We start from the raw sequence: 12,824 nt of genomic DNA on the forward strand, positions 1-12,824 counted from the left end.
GTAGTACAAGCTGCCCCCACTTCCCTCCCCTCCCTTCGCACACTGTTGGTTGTTCTCGCTGGCGCTGACTGGCATTTGAATGAGACGCCACTGTAAATTGTCTTAGGTCGTGCCAGGCCACAATGCGCATAATAAATTCACAGTCTCCATCGCTGAAAATGAAACTGAAAAAGTTCTCAGAGCCCCCAGCCCCCCGCTCAAATTTCACATAAATCTCGCTCGGCTCAAGCTTCATTACACATTAAGAACACACACAGCAAAGCAAAGCAAAGCAAAGCAAAGCAAACAAGCAAAGAAATTTCGTCGGCAAAGCGTTGCAGCAATTAAAGTTCAAGTGGAAAATTAAAGCAAAAAGAAAACACAAATGACAGTTGAGGTGAAAACCAGAGCATAAAGTAAACAGTTGGGTGGCCTTATTCACAATGAAGTGGGTGGGCAAAGAGGCGGTGAAAATAGTTTAAGAGCGATTGGCTAGCGAAAATAAATTGTGCTCAAGCGCTTTGAAAAAATCGCTAAAACTAACATATATGCGCTAAATATTGCTAGTTGAAAATATCGAAAATTATCGATGATAAATTCATGTCAAATATTCGACAAATATGTATTCATTATTATAATTAAATAATGAGCATTTACCGATACTATCAATAGTTACAAACGCTAAGCAACAAAAAGTTTTAAAATTTAAATTTAAATATAAAGCGCTGCTGCTTGCAATAAAATTGCAAGCGATTGCTTGATTCGATTGTCAATCGATACTATCGATAGTATCAAACGTTAAGTTTCAAATTTTCACACTCAAATATAAAGCGTTGCTGCTATCAATATTTTTCCATTTTAAATCAAAAGCAATCGATCGCTTGATTGTCAATCGATACTATCGATTGTTGTGGCCAACTCTAACGCTGACCGCAAAAACTCATTTAGCCACCATCGACTGATAGTTCACCAAGTGCAACAAGCGCATTTGTGGCAAGCTGCAAACCAAACTGGTTCTGATTTAGCGGCCAAGATCGTTCCTGCAAATGGCTGTCAAATGAGACGCCCAAAAAAAAAAAACCGAAAAAAGATAAAATTGTCGGCAGCCTGACCCATAAAATATATGTATATGGGCTGTGCTAAATTTGCATGCCACACGTTGTGGCATCCGCAACACGCTTTTATTTTTTATTTTTTTCGCTTTTGACATGCACCTACGAAAAAGAAAGAAAACAACAACAACAACAACAACAAAAGTTGCCACTGGCACTGGCAGCAGCAACTTGAGCAGGCAAAGCGAGTGGGAAGTTGCTGGCGTTGGGAACTTGGCCTAGTTGCAAGTGATGTGTGACCGCCTTTTGCTGCAGCAACACACGGCGTGTGTTGCATGCCTGCCTGCCTGCCAGCTCGCTCGCTAATCAATGCAACTTGCAACGTGCTGCTGTCAATAAAGCAATAAAACATCAGAGACAACAACAACAACAACAACAGCAACAGCAACAAGCAGCAAAGTGAAAGAGCTCAACGCACTTTCCCATAATCAAAGCGTTTGCCAACTGTCCAAGCCAAATAGCGCCCAACTGGGCCAAGTGCCAACGCGGCTAACTATGGGAAAATCATTAAATGTGCGCAGCATGTTCAAGTGCAGTTGGAAAATTTATCGACTAACTCCAAAGAGTCTTAGAGTTTGAGTTGAAAATTTCAAATAAAATGATTTCAAAATCAAAGTTTTAACTTTTTTAAATGTTAGAAAATTATTTGAGAATTTATAGTCAAAATTAAATTAAATTGAATATTTAAAATATTTTTATTAATTTTTTATGCTTCTTTGCAATTGATTTTACATTTTAATAATATTGTATTACAGCTAATTGCTGTTTTATATAAATAGACAACAATTTAAAACTATTTGACAAATTGTATTAAATTTATGCAAATTGATTTTGCCTGTTGCATAGAAATTGAAAGTGTCCTGTTCTGTTCAAATTGACATTGACAAGCAATTTGCTTTGGTATGCAGAAGTGGCAGCAGAAGAGCAAGAAGAAGAGCCAAACAATGTTGCACGCAGCAAATTGCTCGCTGCCTGTCATTAGCATGCAACATTACTTTTTGTGGCAGCAGCAACAAGTCTACAAAATAATGTTGATGTTGCTGATGATGATGATGATGTTGCTGGTTGCTGTTGTTGTAGATAATGCAACTAATGATGGACTCTGGGCAGGTCGCGTTCAAGCACTTAAAGTATGATGCGCAACAGCAACAGCAACAGTTGCTGCTGCTGTTGTTGTTGTTGCTTTGGCTACGTGCGTTGCATTTTGGCGATGACTGTTGCGGATTATGTGGCGACCTTTTGTGTGCTGCTCAATTCAAATCAAAGTGCTGCATTGTAAGCGAGATGGCCAACAACAGCAACAACATTGGGGCAACTGTTGCTATCGTTTTACTGTGATCAGTGTTGTCTGCTGCTCTTAACTGCGACTGAAGTTATGCAGTTATTTCTCAAAAAAGATCTTACAGCTTTGCCTTTTGCTGTTTGTTTGTTAGTTTTGTTTGTTGTTGCTGCTGCTGCTGCTGCTTGTTGCTGTTGCTGTGTTGCTGTGTTGCTATTGTGCTTGATTTCCGTTTGCTTCTACTGGTTGCTGTTGTATTCTAACGCTTATCTCAGGCTGTTAACCAGGTCAACTAACGGCAACGGCCGCAAGCTGTTAAAGCCAACTTAAACAAATAACACTCATTCATTCAGACTCGCAAACTCTCTCTCTAGCTCTCCCCCATCCCTCTCTCGTTCGCTCGCTCGCTTGCTTGCTCTCTCTCTCATTCACCTTTCTCCAGGCTTTGCGCTTCGAGTTGTCAAGTGCCCGCATCTATTGCAATATCGCTTACTCGCTCTCTCTGTCTCTCTCTCTCTCTCTCTCTCTCTCGCTCGTTTATACTCTTTATTTTTATTTGCACAATTCACGCCTAATTTCTTATTAGTTTTCATTTTAATTTGCACAATTTGTTAACAAAGTCTCGCCCCATGCCTCACGCTTAATTGTTGCAAATGCCAAACAATTGAAATTGCGCACATTTTGGCTTTCTAAGCCGATTTGCCTAATGGCACATACAGTTAGTTGGACAACAACAATTGCTGTTGGCTGCCTAAAATCCGCAGCCGCATCATTAGTTGGTAATAGCAGCCTAATGAAGCAAACGCAGCAGCAGCGCAGCAGCCGCAACTATTTACAATTTGATTGTACTGCGATTAAGCCGCTCAAATCGTTACAACAACAACACACACACACACATGTGCAATGTCAACTGTGTGTGTGTGTGTGTGTGTGTCTGTCTGGCTATCAATCATGGCTACTGCTTTTAATACACTACAAAAGTAAGTGTATAATGCTTGAATATCTAATGTGCCATATAATTATTACTTATTAAATGTCCAAGTCATTAAAGTTAATAAAAAATGATAATTTGGCTGCATTAAATTTTTTAAACTCAACATATGTATTAATTATGACAATATTATAATAGAATGATAATAATGTGCTAGAAAATAAATGACATCAAAGCATTATGTGCACTTGAGCATTTGCATAGGAAATTTCCACTAAGTGTGCACATCGCGCGCGCGCATCACACTCGTTCGACTTGCAGGTCAAACGTTTACTAATTGCACTCACCCCCGCTAAGTCAAAGCTGACGTGCGCTCTCTCAACGCAGCGCCACCTACGCTCAGTGCAATGAGCGCGCTAGTAGAGTTCGTTCGTTCGTCGCTTGCTTACTTGCATGTATGTGTGTGAGTTGATGATAGGTGGCGTGATCTACTAAGCGCTCTGGCTCTCGCTCAAACATTTTGTCACTCAAAATGCATGCGCTGTGTGCTAAGCAGTGCACTCATTGATTTGAAGTCTTCTTCGTTATAAATTGAGCGCTTTGCATTGTGAGCATAAATTGAGAGCTTCAAATTTAAAACGGCAAGCAAACTTGCATGAACTTGCTTGAGCGTTTTTAAATTCCTTAACGGTTAAACGTTTGCTTTTGTTTACTTGAGCGTGTTTTAAGCAGAGTTGCAATTTTTTGTACTACAAATTGAGCGTTAAATTAATTTGCAATTATAAAACTTGCATTAAGCACTGCTTGACTAACAAAAATTCTGTCTTAAAGCAAAAGGAAGTGCATACAACCACCTCTCGCAAATGTTATTTATTGCTGCTGGCTTGCTGTACGACGACAACATGCTTTAAATATTTGTATGCGCTTGCTATCTCTTTCGCACACTTAATAGTTGCCTGTCAAGTTATAAATATTTTCTGCATTCTGCGTATCGCATTGCCATAAAAATCACACTAAAACATAATTCTTAAGCAAAAGGAAAACATGCACAATCATTCAGCATTTCAGCCGGCATGCAACAGCAGCAGCAACAACAACAACATGCAGCATGCAGTGCAGTTGCAACATGCACTCGCAGTTGTGCCACACAGTGCTTTAATTAAATGCCTGGCCTTTAAAAAGAAAAGATTGCAAAATGAGCCACAATGGGCCACAAACACACACACACACACACACATAGACAAAAGTAGAATGGGGCAAGTGGCAATGCGGCTGCTAACTGGGCGCATTTGCTTATCAAGCCGGTTGCTGTTAACTGTGGCATGTTGCCATGTTACCAGCAAATTGGTCATCTTCAACTGCCAGCTTATGTTGCTGTTGCTGCTGCTGCTGCTGTTGCTGTGGCGCATTCAATTATTGCCATGTCCTGATTGTCTTGTCGTGCGCTTGCTGCTTTGCATTTAAAAATAGGCCGGCCTCTCACTATAGCCATAGCTGGAGCTATTAAATTGCACAATTTTTAATGAGCCAAAGCCCAGGCGCAAGCGCCAGCAACAGTCACAACAGCAACCACAGCAGCAGCAACATGAGCAACTTGCAAAGGTGTCGGACATATTGTAATGAGCTTTATCTAAAAATACATAGAGTTGCTGCAAGTGCTTTGCATATTTAAGACGCTCGCTGACAGCTTTATCTTCAACTCATACTTATTTATGCTTTATTAATGAACAGCATAATAGATATAAACAAAAAAGGAAAAAGGGTTAAATTGATAACACACAAATGTGCCTTGACTGATGTTAAGTTAATTATATTTATAGCAAGTCAAAGTGATGTTAAATTTCTTTAAAGTTAACTAAGGCAATAGCTATTAAAAATATATATATATGATATAAATATATGACTGAGTGTTGATGAATTGTATTAATTTGTATTCAAAGTTGCTAGTTCTTAATTTATTTCATTTATTCACTTCATAAATAAGCTACTGCTTGCTTTATTTGATTTATTATTGTTGTAAAACAAATGCTTAAAGATCTATCAAATATTGTTACATTTTATTTATTTATTATGCAAATGGCTAGTTTTTGTTTTATTACAACAGACAACTTTTTAAAAAGCATTTAAAATATTTATTAATTTTTTTTTATTTTTTTATAAACTCAAGTGAGCTAAAAATCTAATGCTTTTTGCTTTTGCAGTAGTAACCATAGATTTAGCTAATAAACGAAAGCAGCTCTAAGCGCAGGTGGGCGTCTCTACTAGTAGAGGGCGTGGCAATCAAGCAGGTACAAGGGGTGTGGGGTGGGGTGGTGTGGGGTTGGGTGGGCTAGGTAGAGCGCTGAGAGCGTTTAGCCTTTTGCAATTAATTGTAATTTCTGTTGTGCATTGAAGCAACGTCATCAACATAATTGCCATAAATCATGCAATGCTGCCACTTGCCACAAAAGCTGCAGCTGAGGCAGCAGTTGCAACATTGCCTTGCCACAACTGCGTCATTGGTCAGCGCACAAGGCGTTTAGCGCGGCATTGTTGCGTTTATGTTAGATATACCCAAGCGTATATATTATGTCTGTGTGTGTGTGTGTGTGTGTCTATGTGTGTGTTGCATGCCACATACCACGACTCAAATGCGCTCTAATGACTCCTGTTCTTTGTTGCGCAGCTTAATGGCTTTTGTGGCAACAAAAAATAAGCAAAAGAAGCAAACAAAAAAAAAAAAAACTTCCGCGTAGCAAGGCAAGGAGTTGCTGCTGCTGCTGCTGCAAGTTGCTTCCAGGAAGCCGCAACCCACACAGCTGATCGAAATCAAAACTGCTGCAAAAAAAGAAGAAAAACACAACAGACAATTGAACGTTTCAAAAGGCAACACTCGCTCTCTCGCTCACTCTTTCGCGCTCTCGCTCTTTGTCTTGACAGCTGCATTTGCATGGATTCTTGCAAAGAATTTCTAAAATGTTGTTGCTGCTGCTGCTGCTGCTGCTGCTGCTGCAAGCGTGGGCTCGACCAACACCACACCCGTTTCTATATCGCAGCTGCTGCATCAGCGTGCGAGCGAGAGAGCGAGAGAGAGAGCGTGCTCAACCTTGAGGCACAAAAGACTTTTTGGCTTGGCTTCAAAACTAATATCCATGTGATATTGCCGCGCTTGCCTGCCAACTTGTTATGCAATAAATTTCCGGTTCTAAGCCTGCAACTGCAATCAGGCGGCGCAATCTGCGGCGCATTGGCCAATGCCCAGCAGCGGCCCAAACACCTTGGCCATGGTCAAGTCCGTTTCAATCAGAGCGCGCTTCGCCAATTTGCAACGCGTTTGGGCTTATTATATGCCATACACTATATAGCGGCATGCTGCTATATATAGCAGTGGGTGTTGGTATTGCAAATTAGTAACGGCATTTAATAGCACAAGTTTGTGTCTTAAGTCATTTGAGCTACACACACAAGTTTGTGTCCACAGTCTTTTGAACAAAACGCAAAACTAATAAAAAACAAATTTACGCAAAGCACTTGCAGCTAAAAGCTATTAAAATAAAAAAAAAATACTACTACACACACGCACATACACACACACACACACTAAAGCAAGCTCTAAGTGGTTGAACCTCTGGCTTGGGTTCCTCAAAACCCATAAATTAAATTCCCAGTAGAGCTGTAGAGCAGAAATAAAACATAAAGCCAAAGCCAAAGCAGTTGCAGCTGTCTACAAGTATTCAATTTCAACTTTAACTAAAAAATAATAAAATAAAAATAGCTAAAAGCAACAAATAAAAATAATTAAATAGTAAAATTAGCTTGCTTTAAATTTGTCTTTGAACTATAAAATAAAGTTAGTGAATATTTTCGTAAACTTTTGCTTATTGCTATAAAATAATTTAAATTTATAACATATATAAAAAAAAATTTTATTCATTATTTTAAAATAATGTTTTAGTCAATGCTTTAACTAAAACAAAAAATACATAAATCTACAATCTTTTCATTTAAATAAGTGTTTAATGTGTGTTTAATATTTATTATGTATTTTTTTCAATTTTTTTTTTTTTTTGTATAGCATTTTTTATATTTTTATGCTTGTTTTTAACTATTTGAGACAGCAAATAATTTGCATGTCTTACTTAATTTATTTAGCTATGCTTTCTTTAATCTTTCAAGCTCAACAGACAAGCGTATAAAATCTGTTGTCGCCAGTACAAAAGGCACAGCCTCAATTGCCGCACATTTAGTGGCATGCAACAGCAGCAGCAGCCGCAGCCGCAGCAGCAGCCACAGCTGCTCTCATTTGCAAGAGACTAGCATTTAATTTCAATTTAGCTGCTAAATTAAAAGTGCTGCCATTTTGCAGTCATTATTATGTCTTTGCTGCAGCACTTGATGCTTGCCACAAGGCATGCCCCCGCCCCTTGCCGCAGAAGCAGTGCTGCTAGCCCTTGCCGCATGCCAGGAACACATTTGCAATTAATTTGTGTAAAATGTTTTTGCAAAGCATTTCACTTTGAATTTAAGTTTGCTGTTGTTGTTTTTGTTGCATGCCGCAGCAGCTGCAGCTGGCCACAGCGCTGATAGCTAAAACGAGTGTGTGGCAAGTTGCAAGTGTGTCTGTCTGTCTGTGTGTGTTGCAAGCTTAAATCAATGCCAGTTTTAGTTTACGCTTGCGCTATTTGCTGAAGGTCGCTGGCTGGCTTTAAAAATTAAAAAAAAATATATATAAAAATTTCATTTATTTGGCAATTGAGTAAATTAAATTTGTTTCAAACAAAATATATATTAAAAAATGTTATGACATATGCACGCACAATATTTGAATTATTATTAATGTTTTAAATAATTTTAATTTTATAAATATAAAACAAAACTAAAAATTTACACTATTAGAAGCTTTTGCTTGCTGTAAGTGTAATAAGAAAATTGCTGCAAACTCGACTTGTTGCTCGTTTAATTATAACTTTTAATAATTTTAATGCTGCATGGCAACTCTGGCAGCTGCTGGTTCTACAGGTGTTGCTGCTGCTGGCGTCTTGACATGTTGCTGCATTGTTCGATGGCAATTATAGTTTAGCACTTTTATAGCAATAGCAAAGTAAGAGCGAGAGCGAGATAGAGAGCGAGAGAGAGCGAAGCTGTGTTGAATGATTGTGGCAGGTGTTTGCAGCGTTGTTGCAATGATTGAAAATTACATAATTGCATAGAAAGCTAAACAGCTGCATGTAGAAAGAGAGAGAGATCGAGAGTTAGAAAGAGATGCAGCTGCATATGAAAAGTCTCTTGCATTTCCGTTTGCTGCGCTTTTGTGGCAAGTGTTGCCGACACCGGACTGCAGACATATCCGTTTTGTTTTTGCCTAGAACTGTTTGCATGTTCGATGTGCGTCAAGTTTCAAGTGTTGGCCAAATGCAATTCTCCTGCCCCCTCTCTCTCTCTCTCTCTCTCTCTCACACAGTCTCTCACTCTCTTTGTCTTTTTGCTGGCACACGAAAGGAAGCGCAACCTTAAAGCGCTTTTAACTGGAAAATCATGCGCAGCTCAAGTATTTGCTAAAGATTTCTTCTGTCAAACCAAACAGACAACAAGGCACAGACACTTGGCTCGCAGTGTAAGCCGTATGAGCAGCTCAAGTTGTAAATGATTACAAAAAAAAAAAAAAAAATAAGTTAAAGAGCTGCAACTGAGTCTTGAAGTAATTTAAGCTAGCATTGGTTCATTTCAAATTGCTTACACTTTTAATTTCAAAAAGTTTCATTGCTTTGAAAGTTTAATTCAATATTAAACAAACGAATTTGTTGTGCTGTGCGTTAAGCTTTTAATATTTTATTATTTGATTTAAGATTTTTAGCTTGTTAATAGTATTAATATTAGTATTAATATTTGTATGTTTTTTATGAAGACAAAATTAGCTAAAGCGGTAAAATATGTCGGAAATATTAGTAAACTTTTCAATCACATTTCAGCCATAAATAATTCAAATGTAGCTAGCTACATTTAAAATTAAATATTTACATGAAAATTTCAACAAAAAATAATTAATTTAATATTTATAAGCATGCATACGTAACAAATTTTCAAATCAAATTTGAACAATAAAAATTTAATTTTAGGCTTCTTAGACGCATAAAAATTTAATATTTATATGAATGCAATAATAATAATTTTCGAAATCAACTCTCGCGCTCTTGCTCTTGCTAAAAGTCTTTGTCATTAACTTTAGACTAATTGCTGCAACTTTCACTAGTTCTACACACACATACACTTTATATAAATATATATAGCTAAAGCTCATAACTGTCGCATGTAAACTAATTAAGCAAGCAACTCTAACTGTCTCTGAGCAGCAGCAGCAGCAGCAGCAACAACAAAAACAAGTTAAACTATTTTAGCTTTTATTTATGCTTTCTTTCGTTTTATGCTTTCACATTGGTCAGAGTCATTAGAAAAGCAACAAGTTGAAGGCGGCAAATAAACAGAAAGAAGAAACGTTAAAGCTTTTGGGCTTTTGGGCAGTTGTCGTTTTCTTCTTTTTTTCTACTTTATTAAAGTTAATTGAGTTTAATTGTAGTGCGTATTACTTTCACTATTGCAAAGTTGCTTAGATTTTCGAAATTTTGTAGGCTGACCTTTTGAAGGTTACTTTTACCTGCGAGCGTGCCATGCCCACAAGTGGGCGCAACAATTAGCGTAGAATTGTAAGAGGAAGTAAACGCGCCTAATGATAACCTTTAGACTCAATGCTGAGGGCGCCCTCGAGCCCAAGCCCAAGCCCAAGCCCAGGCCACAGCCCCCATTTGGCCAAGCGTACAATTTACTTGATTGCTAGTTAGCCACAAGCAGCAGCAGCAGCAAGTACCAGAGGCCAGCAGCAACAACTAAACAAAGTACGCGCCACTGACCAAAACAAAAGAGCAGAACTCATAACTAAAAGCAGCGCTGCTTAGCTGTTGCATGTTGCATGCTGCATGTTGCCTGTTACATGTATTGATTGAGTGCGGCCACAGTTCTGTTAACGCCCCAGCTGCAACTTTCAACTTCAATTGGCATAACACCAACGCAGCCCTTGGCTTTAACTTTAATTCTGCTATTGTTGCTTAAACTTCTAGGCACGCAGCTTGCAACGCCTATTTAGTGGCGCCACACACAAACAAACAGTCACTTAACATATATGACTATAGCTTTATTTTCATTTCGTTTCGTTTCATTTCGTTTCGCTTTGTTTTTGTTTCCTGTGTTCTTAGCCAGCGGCAACAACTTGCAGCTTATTTGGGCTACTGCAGTGGCAAGTTACACGTTGCAACAATTGCAGGCTGCACTTTAAGAAATCTTTGTGGCACTTGTAACAGTAAATTGCTGAAACTGGATTTTGAAATAATTTTATCGTATGCTGCACTCAAATCTTTTTTAAAGAGAAAACAAATAATTAAAGATGAACTGACAATTATAAATATAATATGATACTTATATTTTATTCCTAATCAACTACAATTTTGAAACTATTTGTTTGGCTTCATTTTGCTTTTACTTTTATTTTTACATTTGCTTTGCTTAATATATGCTAATAAATCATTTAATGGGCACAATCAAATAAAAAAAAAAAATATTGTGCAAAATTTAATTCAACGCTTAATATTAAATTCATACAAAAAACTAATTGAAAGTCATTTTTGATAAGCAAGAGTACTTAACATTTTTTGGCAAGCATTAAGCAACTTCAAGTTATTTAAACCATTTCGCTTAATTAACCAAATAGTTATTAAATAAATAATCAAACAATCAATGCATTAAATAAAAACAGCAATAAAAGCACAACAAAAATTGCTCAGAAATAAATAAATAACAAAATTGCATTTGCCGGCAGCAATCGAATGCGTTTAGTTTTAACTGTTGCAAACAGCAGCAGCTGCAACAACTGTGGCAAGCAAGTGGTGGCAACAGCGAGTTGCAGCTGATTGTCGGCTTTAGGGCAAATTAGAAGTGGCACGTTGCGTTTAAGCCAAGGACGCAGCTGAAGTGAAGTGCCCAAGTGGGCAGCCAAAAATAAACGCGCAGCATGTCTATAAATAAAACAAATCGTGAGCAACAGTTGTAGTCGCAGCATCAGCAGCAGCAGCAGCACCAACAGCAATAACGTCAAATGTGTAGCAATGCGTTATCTGCGATCGTGGCGATCGCCAGCAACATGTAATTGGCTCAAACGCATTTCATTTTGTGGCACTGCCAGCAAGCAACGCATGCAGATTGCCAATTGTAAAACACGAACTGGCAAGACATAAAAAAAAAAAATAAAAACACACGCAGGTAAATGCTAAAAACTAAATAAATAAAGCAGCAAGCTAAAAACAACTGCCAGCAACAGTTGCTGGTTGCTTGCTGCTGCTTGCTGCTGCTGCTGCTTTGACTGCTGTGGCACATTCCTGTTGTGCTGCTGCTGTTTGCCACCTATTGCTTACAAGCCATGTTGCTGCTTGTTGTCAATGCTGCTCATGTTGCAATTGGACACGGCAGCAATGCGCAGCTCGCGCGACTTGCAACCATTGAGTTAATATTGTTTGTAATAGCTACGTAGGCTGCATAGGCTCGAGCTCTATAATCATTTAAGCCCTTGGCTGTCAGCCGCTGCCCCGCTGCCCCCTGCCGCTTGCCTGTGGCTTCCCTGCTAAGTTTCGACTGTTATAAATACGCTGCTATAAATAATTGCAACAGCAACTGCAGCAGCAACAACAACTCTAACCCCCCACTTGCATTGAATTGAATATGTTAATATAATTGCTTGAGGTGCGCTCGGGGCGCTGCTTGCATTTGCTTCAGCGCTTTTTAGTAGGCGTTTAAAAATCCATAAATTTGTTGCCTAAATGGCCGCCAACATATTCGCATTTCGTTAATATTCCATGCATATACATATAAGGCGAGAGGCCAATAGACTTCCGCATGGCATTGACCATTTGCAACGAGTTCATTATGCAATCCCAGCCCCCAAAGCAGCCACCAATGCAAAATGCAAATGCAAATGCATGCAGACCTAATATACTCATCGACTGTGCCAGCATGTGCTGCTAAATTCTTTTTCAACACAATACTATCAACAAATATATTTGAAAGCGAGTCAGCCTAAACTGCTAAACTAAGCTCATTTTTATAGTTAAGTTGCAGCATAAAATGCAACCTAACCTCACTTCAAGCGTTAAGTCTTACTTAGGTTACTTAAAAGTTTTGCTTCTTGCTTCTTCAATGCTTAGCTTGAGCAATAAACTGATATCTAAACCTTAACTAAGCCTAATTTGCAGCTGATTAAAGTTAGCTAAGTTTCTTAGTCAAAACTATTTTCATACTAAAGCTGCAGCTCAAAGTTTTATCAACCTCAAATTAAGCGTAAAGTACTATAAACTATTTCTTAAATCTAAAAAAAAGCTAAGCTGACTTAAAAACTGCATTGTAAAATTAGAAGAATTTGTAGAGTTGAGTTGTAGAATTTTGCTACCTAACCTCACTTTGCATACTAATTGCAGTACCAGGAGTTGCAAACAAATCTAAGTTT

The 12,824-nt window shown here is 38.2% G+C and overlaps 1 protein-coding gene across 1 annotated transcript in view; it reads left to right on the forward strand.

Moving 5' to 3' along the window:
• LOC108605953 overlaps nt 1-12,824 on the forward strand; it is a 35,001-nt gene that overhangs the window by 18,285 nt on the left and 3,892 nt on the right. The window lies entirely within an intron of this gene.

Source organism: Drosophila busckii, chromosome X, assembly GCF_011750605.1.
Source record: "Drosophila busckii strain San Diego stock center, stock number 13000-0081.31 chromosome X, ASM1175060v1, whole genome shotgun sequence".
Taxonomy (NCBI): Eukaryota; Metazoa; Arthropoda; class Insecta; order Diptera; family Drosophilidae; genus Drosophila; species Drosophila busckii.